The sequence below is a fragment of the Canis lupus genome, chromosome 6 (genome assembly GCF_003254725.2).
Source record: "Canis lupus dingo isolate Sandy chromosome 6, ASM325472v2, whole genome shotgun sequence".
Lineage (NCBI taxonomy): Eukaryota > Metazoa > Chordata > Mammalia > Carnivora > Canidae > Canis > Canis lupus.
Genome location: NC_064248.1, coordinates 6,703,140 through 6,715,007, shown reverse-complemented (window position 1 = coordinate 6,715,007; position 11,868 = coordinate 6,703,140). Strand labels below are relative to the sequence as shown.

The window sequence follows — 11,868 nt, the reverse complement described above, 5'->3', positions numbered from 1 at the left end:
ACTCAGTAGATTTCCCCCTCCTGTAGAAAAGTCATCGAATTCGATTTCGCAGGCGTCCAAGTCTAGGACCCAAGGCGGGAACTTCACTACGCGCGCCTCCCGCCCAAAGACTCGCGAGACACACTGCGGGCAGGGAGCGGCCTAGCCCTGCTGCCTGGCAATCGGCTTCCTCACCACCTGCTCTCGCGGGAGCCGTCCGCAGTGACACGAGACAAGCGCGCGCGGTGCATGGCGGGACCACGCGGCTTCCGCCTGTTGGGGGGGCGGAGGGGGGAGCTGGCTGGCCAAGGAGGTAGGGAACGAGTCCTCGCTGGCCCAGGCTGGAGTACGACTGGGCCTCCTGAGCCGCTGCAGCCGCCTGGGCGGGCCGCCACCCGGAGGTGCGCAGGAGGTACGCCCTTTCCACGCGCTGCGGCCACCTGGGCCTCGCGCAGCCCCGAGGCTGGGTCCTGGGCCGGCCGCCTGTACTTCCCGCCTGGATGGGTGCTGGACGCACAGCGCCGTGTGTCTGGGTCCGCCTGGCACGTCATCGTCCTGGGGTGGTTCGGTGTAAAGGAGGTCCGCAGGTTTGCTGCTTAGCAGTGGCTGCAGAGCTTGATTCCTGTGGTCCCGGGGGGGTCTATGATGCCACTCCTTTGACGACATCGGGGCTCCTCCCCTGGTTTCCGCTCCTCAACTCAGCACGGCTGTCTGTGTTCTGGGTTCTGTTCTTGGCACTCGTTTGACAGCCGGTGGTCAGCTGGCCCATCTCCCCAGTTACCAGGATTGTTTACGCGGCCCGTAAATCCCCGCGTCAGACAGGACTTCCCTTGCGAGTGCTGGGGCTGCATTTCATCTCTTTGTGAGGCAGCTTTATGTGCCTTTCCCTGGGTCTCAGACTGTCTAAATCTGAGCTGGTGATGTTCGCTTCCTCTCCCAATCTCCCCCACTTCCTGTGTGTTCACCAGCTAAATCACCGCAGTCACCGAGGCACGAAACTCTCAGGTTTGACTCTTCATGATCTTTCAGGCTTGTTAGGTTTCTTTTTCTTTTTTAAAATATTTTATTTATTCACGAGAGACACAGGCAGAGGGAGAAGCAGGCTCCCCGCGGGGAGCCCGATGCAGGACTCGATCCCGGGACCCCAAGATCACGCCCTGGTCCGAAGGCCCGCGCTAAATCGCTGAGCCACTCAGGGATCCCACGCTTGTTCTTTGTTGTTTCTACATTTAGTTTTCTTCTCTTCAGACTAGATCATTTCAAAGGACCCATCTTCAAGTGTGCTGATCTTTTACTTCTCAAATCTGCTGCTGAGCTCCTATAGTAAGCTTTTCATTTAACCGACTCTTCAGTCCAAAATTTCTTTCTGGTTCCTTCCCATAATTCTTTCTTTTCATAGATATTTTCATCTTGTTCATCTGTTGTTTTCCTGATCTCCTTTAGTTCTCTGTCTGTGGTTTCCCGAGCTCACCGAGCACATTTAAGATGGCTGGCTTAACGTTTGGGTTTAGTAAATGCGATGTCTGGGCTTCCTTGGGGATGGTTTGTGTCAAATTCTTTTTTCCCTGTGGATGGTCCGTACTTTGCTGTTTCATAATTTTTTGTTGAGAACTGTACTTCCTAAATGTCTCCAAATGTGATTTTCTTAGTCATCAGGAATTGCTAATTTTTGTTTTTTGAGGCCTGGAACCGTTACCTTTCCAATTTATTTTTGCAAAATGTGTACTTTGTTTCTGTTTAACTGCTGAAGTTTCTGTTTCATTTTATCTTCAGTCAGTAAGTGACCTGACATAGATTTCCTTGCATGCCTGACTCGAACTTGGGGAGTAGGGAAAGGGGATTCTGACTCTTCAATCCAGTAGATGCCACCAGAGGAAGCTGTTGCTGCTGAGGGGGCAAATCCAACGCAAGCATCTGCTGGTCCTCAGGGATCCATCAGACTGTCCTAAATGCATAACCCCAAATTTATGGAGGACAGGGTTTCTACTGCCTGCCTCGGTGTCAGCCAGCTTCTTCAGGAATGTAGGCTGCTGTCCATACAGCTGCAGCATGTCTGTCTGAGGAAAGGGGGGTGTTGGCTGGTTTTCACATGCTGCTAACTTGTGAAAATTCAGCAGCCTCTCCCTTTATTTTATAAGGACTCCTCTGGTTGTTAAAAGTTTCTGGTTGGGGATCCCTGGGTGGCTCAGCGGTTTAGCGCCGCCTTCAGCCCAGGTTGTGATCCTGGGGACCCAGAATCAAGTCCCATGTCGGGCTCCCTGCATGGACCCTGCTTCTCCCTCTGCCTGTGTCTCTGCCTCTCTCTTTCTGTCTTTCATGAATAAATAAATCAATAAAATCTTAAAAAAAAAAAAAAGAGTTTCTGGTCGTGTTTCAGAGTTCCAAAATAGTTGACTCTAATTACTTTTCCCCACTCAGTGGCTGTTTTGGTGAAGAGCTTCCTGCTTTGCCATTTTGTGTGACATCACTCTGAGTAGTGTTTGTTTTGCTTTGTAATTTTTTTTTTTTGCTTTTTTTTTTTTTGCTTTGTAATTTAAGAGTCTGTTTTTTAATTTTTTTTACCTACTTATTTAGAGAGCACTAGGGGTGGGGGGAGAGAGAGTGCTAAGCAGGCTCTATGCTCAGCACAGAGCCCGATGCAGGGCTTGATCTCACGACCCTGAGATCATGACCTGAGCCAAAATCATGAGTTGAACACCTAACCAACTGAACCACCCAGGCAGCTTGACAATTTTTTTTTCAAATTGATCTGTTTAGACAGTTTACATTTAATATAAATTTTAATTGGTTAGGATTTAAGTCTGCAATTTTACTTGTCTGTTTGCTCCCTCTCATTTTTTGAACATCTGTTTCCCTTTTCTTGCCCTGTTATGGGATACATGAACTTTTTTTAGTATGCCACTTTAATATTTCTAGACTATCAACGTAGCTCTCATTTTACGGATTTTTAGTGATTGCTATGCAGGTTATATTATACACACTTATGAATTTACGAGTATTAACCTTTGAGCAGTTCCCATGGAATGTAGAAACTTTACCACCTTTAGGTCCCTTTTCCTTCCTTTATGAGATTGTAGTCTTAAATATTACCTCTAAATACATTGAGAACTGCATAAGATGATGTTACAATTTTGCTTTCATCCATCAAATATAACTTTAAAAATTCAAGAGATTATATTCACCCGGATATTTACACTAAAAATGTTTTTTTCATTCCTGATATTTCAAGTTTGTTATTTCCTTTTCATTTGAAGAACTTTTCCTGATCACTTCTTTTTTTTTAAAGATTTTATTTTTAAGGTAATCTTTACACCCAATATGGGGCTAGAACTCACAGCCTGAGATCAAGAGTTGCACTCTCACAGAGCCAGCCAGGTGCCCCTCCTTGATCACTTCTTTTAGAGCAGTTCTGACAGTGGCAGATCATTTCATTTTCCTTCATCTCATACTGTCTTTCCTTCATTCCTGGAAGATATTCTCACTGGATATAGAATTATAGATTGTAAGTTCTTTTAGCATTTTTTTTGGAAGATTTTTATTTATTTATTTGTGAGAGACACACAGAGAGAGGCAGAGACATAGGCAGAGGGAGAAGCAGGCTCCCTGTGGGAAACCAGTGCAGGACTTGATCCCAGGACCCCTGGATCATGACCTAAGTCGAAGGCAGATGTTCACCCACTGAGCCACCCAAGCACCCCTCTTTTAGCATTTTAAAAATGTTTCCACTTCGTTCTTCGTGGTTTCTGATGAGAAATTTTTAGTCATTCGAATTGTTCTTTCCCTGTGTTTTCCTTCCAGCTGCTTTCAAAACTTTCTCCTTGTCTTTAATTTTTCAGACATCTCATTATAATGTGTCTTGGTGTTGATTTATTTGGGTTTATCCTTTTAGGGTTTGGTCAGATTCTTGAATTGATAGGTTTATATCCTTTACCAAATTTGGGATATTTCCAGTATTTTCTGTGCACTGCCCTCCTTTTCCTCTCCTAGGACTCCAGTAAAAGGAATAAGATCTTTTGTTATTGTCCCATAGGCACTTGTTCTTCTTTTTCCTGTTTTGTCTCTGCTGTTCAGATTGGATAATTTCTACAGATATATCTTCAGGTTCACTGATTTTTTCCTCTGTAAATCTTCATTTTGTTATTAGGCACATCGTGTGAGTTTTCCACTTACTGTAATTTTTCATTCTGAAATTTCCATGTGGGTCTTTATATCTTTTTCTTTGATGAGGTTTTCTATTTTCCAGTATCTTTCAAGAATGTTCATAATTACATGTTGGAACATTTTTGTGATAGCTGCACTAAAATCCTTATTCAGTAATTCCAACATCTGGTCACCTCAGTGTTGGCATCTATTGATTGTCTTTTTGGATTTAAGTTATTTTTCCTGGTTCTTAGTATGAAGAGTGATTATTTTATGCTGGACATTTTGAATATTATGTTTTGAGGTTCTGGTTCCCATGTAAATCTTCTATTTTAGCAGTCAGTATGTTTATGTTCAGAATGCACCTTCGGGTCCATATTTGTAGGCTCTGGTTTGAAGATAAATTAAGTTTTTGAAACCTCTGCAGAGCTATTTTGGCCTTCCCCACTTGTTGATACCCAGAGGTTTGAACCCTCAGAATTTTCCATGTTGTAGTTCAGTTCGTAAAGCCTTTGGTCTGTTGTTGCTGATTGGTTTCACACTTGGGCTGCTTGGGAAAGCGTGCCCAGTACTTCATATTCATATTAAAGGATCTCTTTTTTCTGTGGGGCCCCTAGTGGTTCGGTTGGTTAGACATCCAGTTCTTTTTTTTTTTTTTTAAGATTTTATTTATTCATTCATGAGAGACACACACACACAGAGACAGAGAGAGAGAGAGAGAGAGAGGCAGAGACACAAGGCAGAGGGAGAAGCAGGCTCCATGCAGGGGGCCCGATGTGGGACTCGATCCCGGGTCTCCAGGATCATGCCCTGGACCGAAGGCAGCGCTAAACCACTGAGCCACCCGGGCTGCCAAAGGTGTACAATTCTTAATCTCAGCTCAGGTCTCCATCTCAGGTTCATGGGCTTGGGCCCTGTGTTGGCCTCCATGCTGGGTGTGGAGCCTACTTTAAAAAAAAAAGAAAAAAAACATTTTTTCTAGATCCTCACTCTAATTTGAGAGTGGATGGGGTACCACTTATTTTTTAGTATTATTCAACTAGTGCAGGTTGTGGATAGTAGGGCTCCTGCCCAGTCTCTTTAGTGCTTAGTGGGGAGGGAAGAGGTGCCACCTCTGCTTTGTCAGTGCAAAGTGGGAATTGGTCAGCAGGTCTTTGTCCCACAGTCTCTGCAGTACCTGATAGGGAAGGGAACAGTATGGGTTCTTAACTGCAGCACTACCCTCTTTCTGGTCATTTGGCTAGAGAGAGTGGTCTTTTCTTGGGGCTTTTCTGTGTAGGGTGGTCAGGTGGAGGCCTGTTGGCATTTTCTGGTTGTAGACTGCTCTGTCACCCCAACCAAGACATATAGAAGGCAAAACAAACAGACCATCTGGGGAACTTACCACTGGGTCTTATTCCAGGTCCCTAGCCAGCTTGCTTTCTTTTCTCCACCTTTCAAAAGGTTTTTTAACTAGTTGCCTTAGGTATTTTGAACAGGAGTTTTAATTTGTTATAATTAGCAAGAGATTGTAATTAGCAATAGGAATGTGATGGATGTGCTTACTCTATCTTCTATGGAACAGGAGATAACATCAGGCATTTAAAAAAATTGTTTTCTTGATAAATGTGAGAGTGTTACTCAGTTTAGCAATGATATGCTTGCTCCTGTGCGATGAATAATCGTGCCCATGTTGTGTATGGGTTATGTCTCATGATCCTATACTGTAAGCAGGCAGTGAGAACCTCACCACAGGATACAGCATGCAGAACTCCACTCTCTGCCCAGCCTGTATTTTTTGGCTCATGGGACCTCTCCACATCTCTTTCCTCATTTCAACTGTCCATTTGGGCCTGTTGTCCAGGTGACCAGCCTCAGTCTTGGCACCACCTACTGGATTTGCAGGAGCAGGACTATCAGGAGGATTAGGTGAACTAATAATACATGGCAGGCACTCACAAGAGCAGCCGGCACCAAATATGCAATCATCACACAATGGTTGGTGGTTGACCCTTCAATTTTGGCATAGACTCTGGTTCAAGTAAAAGACAACCCAAACTGTGATCTCCCACCAAAGGAGGGGAGTCAGATTCTCATGAGCTTCAGTTTGAAGATGAAATTTTCACTTGTGCAATAATCAGCAGACATTGAGTGCTTACTGTCTTGCACATCCTCAAATGAGAAAATAAGATATAATCCATGTCTTCAGAGAGCCCAGAGGCTTGAGTGGGGATTAATAGATATGTGAATACACACAATAAATAGACTCAATGACAGTAGTCTGTACAAGGTAGAATGGGGACTCCAGGGTGGGTGTGGCCATATGTTTGGGGCTGAGGAAGGGTTCACAAAGGTGGTGACGCTCAGGCTGAATCTCAGAAGATGAGTAGGTTTTCCCCAGTGAGTAAAGGCATTTCTGCAAAAGCACAGTTCAGTGTGGCAAGATATTTAGTGTCCACATAATCTGCGTCATATGTCTGTAGGTGGATTGAAATTGTATGTTTAGAGGAGCACACAAGCCAGACTCTAATTTACTAAGGTTATGATTCTGGTTTTATTTCTTGTCATTTGCATACAGATATTTATAATTTGGACTGATATAATGTATCAGTACCTGCATTTTTAAAGACAAACCTCTTGGATCTGACTCTTAAGACCAGCAGCTGGACACACATTCAATTCCAAGTATAAGATGAGAAAGAACCCCACTGAGTCACTGATCTGACTTGAGGATGAGGGAAGGACAGGTTAGCAGGTGCCTGAGTGATAGCAACTTGTGTTTTTACTGTAGACTTGCTAGATCTCCCTGTCTCCACTGTGTTATTGATACACCCGTGCGGCCTCTATTTTGAGCTGCCTCTGGCATCTGTTACAGGCAGAGCTATTTTCTCCAGACTTCCCTTACTTTGTCTGGATAAGACTTGGCCAGATTCTATTTTACCTTACATACTAGAACCTCTGGAGTAGGATAGCAGCTAAACCATGCAGATTTTCCCCTACTGTCACCAGTTTGCTCCTGTCGTCTCCAGTTTCTCTTTTCCTAGGATCCCACTGCCTGGAGGCAGCTGCTATTCTCAGGAGGTCTATCATAGAGGGCATGACCCAGAGCACATGGAATCTTCCCTCCACATCTTCCTTCCGAGCACTTTTTTCCCCTTGCCTCTGCTTTTGAGGCAGCAAAACACAGCATCCCCACACACCAGCCTCTCTTTGGACTGCAGCCTTACACATTCCTCTACCTGAGCGTCTTCCCCAGGCTCCTCTTAGCCTCTGATCCCCTCCACCTGAGACAAGCCTTCCTCACAGAGGGCTTTGCTGACAGTCTTCCTTGGCTAGGTTTTGCCCTCCATCCTATGCTGTCATGACAGCCTGGGGCAGAGTGTGTTTTCTGAAGATGGGCACAATGATATCTCCCATCCCACATGCTCTTACCATATAATCTTACTGCTGTTTCCATGATGTGATTGTGGCAGTATGTCTCTTCCCCTAGAACCTGTCCAGATCTTTAAGGTTGCCTTAACCAAATACAGTAGAACAGAAGCAACGCTGTGGTACTTCCCAGGCTAGATCATCAAAATGCCGTGTATATCCATCTTTTTCTCTGAGAATGCTTGCTCTGTCAACCAACCTGCCACATTCTGAGGGAGCTCAAACTAACCAATATGGAGAGACAACAGGCAGAAGAAATGTGTATCTGTTCCAGCCCACAGTTCAGCAGAGGTCCCAGCTGACAGCCGGCATGAGCCACTAGCTGTGTGAGCAAAGATGCCTCTAGATGATTCCAGCCCCCTACCATCAAGCACCCCTAGCCTTTGAGTCTTCCTAGTTGAGTTCCCAGGTATTGCAGAGCAGAAACAAGCCAATGTATTGGAATCACAGAATCCCTGAGGATCATAAAATCATTGTTTGGGGTGCCTGGGTGGTGCAGTCAGTTCAGCGTTCAACTCTTGGTTTTGGCTCAGGTCATTATCTTAGGATCAGGAGATCTATCCCTGAATCAGGCTCTGTGTTCAGTGCAGAGTCTGCTTGAGATTCTCTCTCCCCCTGCCCCTCCTGCTCATGCTCGTGCTCTCTCTCTCTGTCTCTCTCTAAAAGAAAGGAAAAAAAAGAGAAAGAAAGGAAATTATTGTTTTATACCACTACACATTTTATTGGTTTCTTATGCTATTAGTAACTGAAAGTCTTTTTCTTTTCTAATTCTGTACTTTCAGTGCATTTCTCTTTACTGTCTGACTTCCCTGTATGCTGTATGCTTCCCTGTTAAACTGTATGTTGCTTGAGAGCTGGTACTATGTCTGTAATGCTCATTGCTGTGTCTTGTGTGACACAAAGAGGGTAGTGGGTGCACAATAAATAGTGACTTAATGAATAGGAGGTATGTGTTTCTTCTCTTCTTTTAATGTGGATAGACAATCATTTGGGGTGTCTATGTGTGCAAGCAGGTACACTGAGTCTGCTTCCAGGATAGTTTCTGGCCTGCAGTTCTTTTTTTTTTTTTCTTTCAGATTTTATTTATTTGAAAGAGAGAGAGAGAAAGACAGAACAAGCAGGGGTAGGGGCAGAGGGAGAGAGATGAGCCGACTCCCTGCCAGGCTGGAAGACAGACATGGGGCTCAATCCCAGGACCCCGGGATCACACCTGAGCCAAAGTTAGATGCTTCACTGACCGAGCCACACAGGCACCCCTGGCCTGCAGTTCTAAGCTTGTCAGGTTGATCCTTCCTTCTCCAGGAATCTTCCCTCCTCCCTCCTTTCCCACCCTGACTGATCTATTGGTATGAGATGTACTTGATTGGTTCTGTCACAGTTTTTAGCTATAGGTGATGCCTGTAAGTGGTTCACCCTACTGCTGCAGGGACAAGGGGTAGAAAAGGTGAATAGGAGGCTAGGAGTTCCAAAGACAAACTGGACCCATTTTATAATTTTGTCAATGACAATCTGGAGAGAATAAATACAAACCTTAGGTAGTATGGTATTTTGTCCCTCCTGACAATTCACAGGTAGTATAGATAGTGGGGTTAACAGCTATTACTGTGCCACTATGGAAAAGTTTCAGGCTGCCCTCTAGTGGGAAGTAGCACAATAAAGTGCAACTATATTATACACCAAGGCAATCTGGATTTTGAAACAAAGAAATTAGAGTGTAGGGACCAATTCTGGCTTGTGGACTATAATCGGGGCCTACAACATTATCTGGCAGTTAGTAGGAGCTCAACTAATATTTAGTGAACAAAGTAAGCTCTAGTACATTTCTTAAGCGCTTACAATGTTTAAGACATTAATTAAGCCAAGCAGGGTAGCTGAGTTGGTTAAGAAGTTGCCTTCTAGGGAAGCCCCTGTGGCCCAGCGGTTTAGCACCGCCTTCAGCCCCGGGGGTGTGATCCTGGAGACCCGGGATCAAGTCCCATGTTGGGCTCCCTGCATGGAGTCTGCTTCTCCCTCTGCCTGTGTCTCTGCCTCTCTTTTTCTCTCTGTGTCTGTCGTGAATAAATAAATAAAATCTTAAAAAAAAAAAAGAAAGAAAGAAAAAGCTGTCTTCTACTCAGGTCATCATCCTAGGGCCATGGGATAGAGCCCTGCATTGAGCCCCAAGTCTGGCTCTTGCTGCCTGCATCCGGCTCCCTGCTCAGCTGGGAGTCTGCTTCTCCCTCTCCCTCTGGCCCTCCCCACTATTCATGCTCTCTCTCAAATGAATAAATAGATCCTTAAAAAAATACATTAATCCAAGCACTATAGATGGTATAAATCAGAGCCAGGTAGTTAATATCTTAGGTGTAGAGGCCATATGGTCTCTGTCACTACTCAACTCTGCTGTTGTGGTAGGAAAGCAGCTACAAACAATAGGTAATCTAATGAACTTATCTCTATTCCAGTGAAACTTTACTAACAGAAACAGGTGGCCTGCTTGCATTATATAAATAATAATATAATAAAAATAGATTTTTCTAGTCAGGTTCACCAATACCTCCCATTGCCAAATCCACTGGATCCTTTAAAAATGTTTAGTATCAAGTATTTCAAGCCTCAGAAATGTACAAAGGATAATATAATTACCTCATTTATCTATCACCCAGATATACCAAATATTTATATTTTACCATGTTTCAAGTCTTTAAAATAACAGTATGTTAGAGCTACAGTTGAAATTCCTCTATATATGCCACCCTGATGCCCTTCTCTTCTATCTCTTCCTCTCCAGAGGTGAACATAATGTTGAAGTTGTGTGTTTTCTTTCCATGCATGCAATTATCCTCAATATATATGTAGGTATCCATATTAAGTATATTATCATTTAGTAACCTTTAATGCATGTATCATTATGCCACTTTGCTTTTTTCCACTTAACGTTGTTTTTGACATTTATCCATATGCCATGTATACAACACAATTATTTTTAAGTAAGTGCTTTTTGCACACTAAGAAATCTTAGCCTCTCCCAAGGTCACAAAGATTATCTCCCTATGTTTCCTTCTAGAAGTTTTATAGTTCTACCCTTTAGTTAGTTCCATTTTTTTAAAGTAATCTCTATACCCAACATGGGGCTCAAACTAATGACATGGACACCAAGAGTCACATCCTCTACCGACTGAATCAACCAGGCACCCCTCTCTGGTCCAAATCGAATTAATTTTTTGACTATTGTGTGAGGAAGGGGCTGAGATTAATTTTGTTCTATATGTATATCTAGTGTGGACATCTTATAGTATGTTCACAAATTCTTTGATATTCCTGTCTTCAAAAGATAGAACCTAATTCCTCTTAGGTGTGGGCTGTACCTAATGAGTTGATTTTAATAAATAGAATGTGATAGAAATGATGGTGTGTGACCCAAAATTAAGGCATAAAAGGCATTTTGGCTTCCCCCTTGCTCTCTCCCCTTGGATTACCCTTTGGGAAACCAGATGTCATATGTTGAAGACAATTAACCGGCCTTATGGAGAGGTCATTATGGAATATTCACATTGTGGAATGTGAAGAACTGAGGCCTTCTCCAAATACTAAGTAAGTGAGTTATCTTGAAAGCAAATCCCTATAGCACTAGTTGAGCCTCCATAGGACTGCAGTCCTCACTGATGTCTTGACTGCTACCTCATGAGAGCTCCTGAGCCAGAACCACACAGCTAAACCACTCTCAAATTCCTGACTCACAGATACTGTAACATAAATGTTGATTTAAGCCACTAAATTGTGGGATAATTTGTTCTGCAGTAATGGAGAACTAATACATCTAGTGTTCCAGCATCTTCCCCATTGAATTACAATAGTGCCAATATAGAACATCAGTCGACTACATATGTATTCGTCTTTTTTCTGGATTCTCTATTCTGTTCCGGTAAGCTGCATGTCTGTTTATGCCAAAAGCATACTGTCTTCATTGCTATAACTTTTACTGTAGTCTTGAGATCAAGTAGTGTAAGTCTTCCAACTTTTTGTTATTATTTCTTTTTTCAAAATGGATTTGGCTAATCTGGGTTCTTTTGCATATCCATACACATTTTAAATCATTTAGTCAATTTCTACAAGAAGAAAAACCTACTGAGATTTTCATAATGGCTATCTTAACAATATTGAATCTTCTAATCCATGAACATGTATTTCCATTTATTTAAATTTTCTTTTCTCTCAAAAATGTTTTTGCAGATTTGTGTAATGTTTTAGTGTAGGAATCTTGCATGTATTTTGTTAAACTTATTTTCAAATATTTTACATTTTTATGATATTTAATTGGTATTGTATTTTTTTAAGATTTTATTTATTTATTCATAGAGA

The 11,868-nt window shown here is 43.0% G+C and overlaps 1 protein-coding gene across 2 annotated transcripts in view; it reads left to right on the top strand.

Annotated features, from left to right (window-relative positions):
- The first annotated feature begins 283 nt into the window (after positions 1-283).
- The window catches only part of POM121C (POM121 transmembrane nucleoporin C), a 49,682-nt gene continuing 38,097 nt past the window's right edge, over positions 284-11,868 (top strand). The window contains exon 1 of one of the 2 annotated variants that reach the window (XM_049111064.1): positions 284-391. The gene's annotated coding sequence lies outside the window, so the exon portion shown is untranslated. Of the gene's footprint in view, positions 392-831; positions 985-11,868 lie in introns of those variants that run through there. The other variant, XM_049111063.1, reaches the window with a different exon arrangement.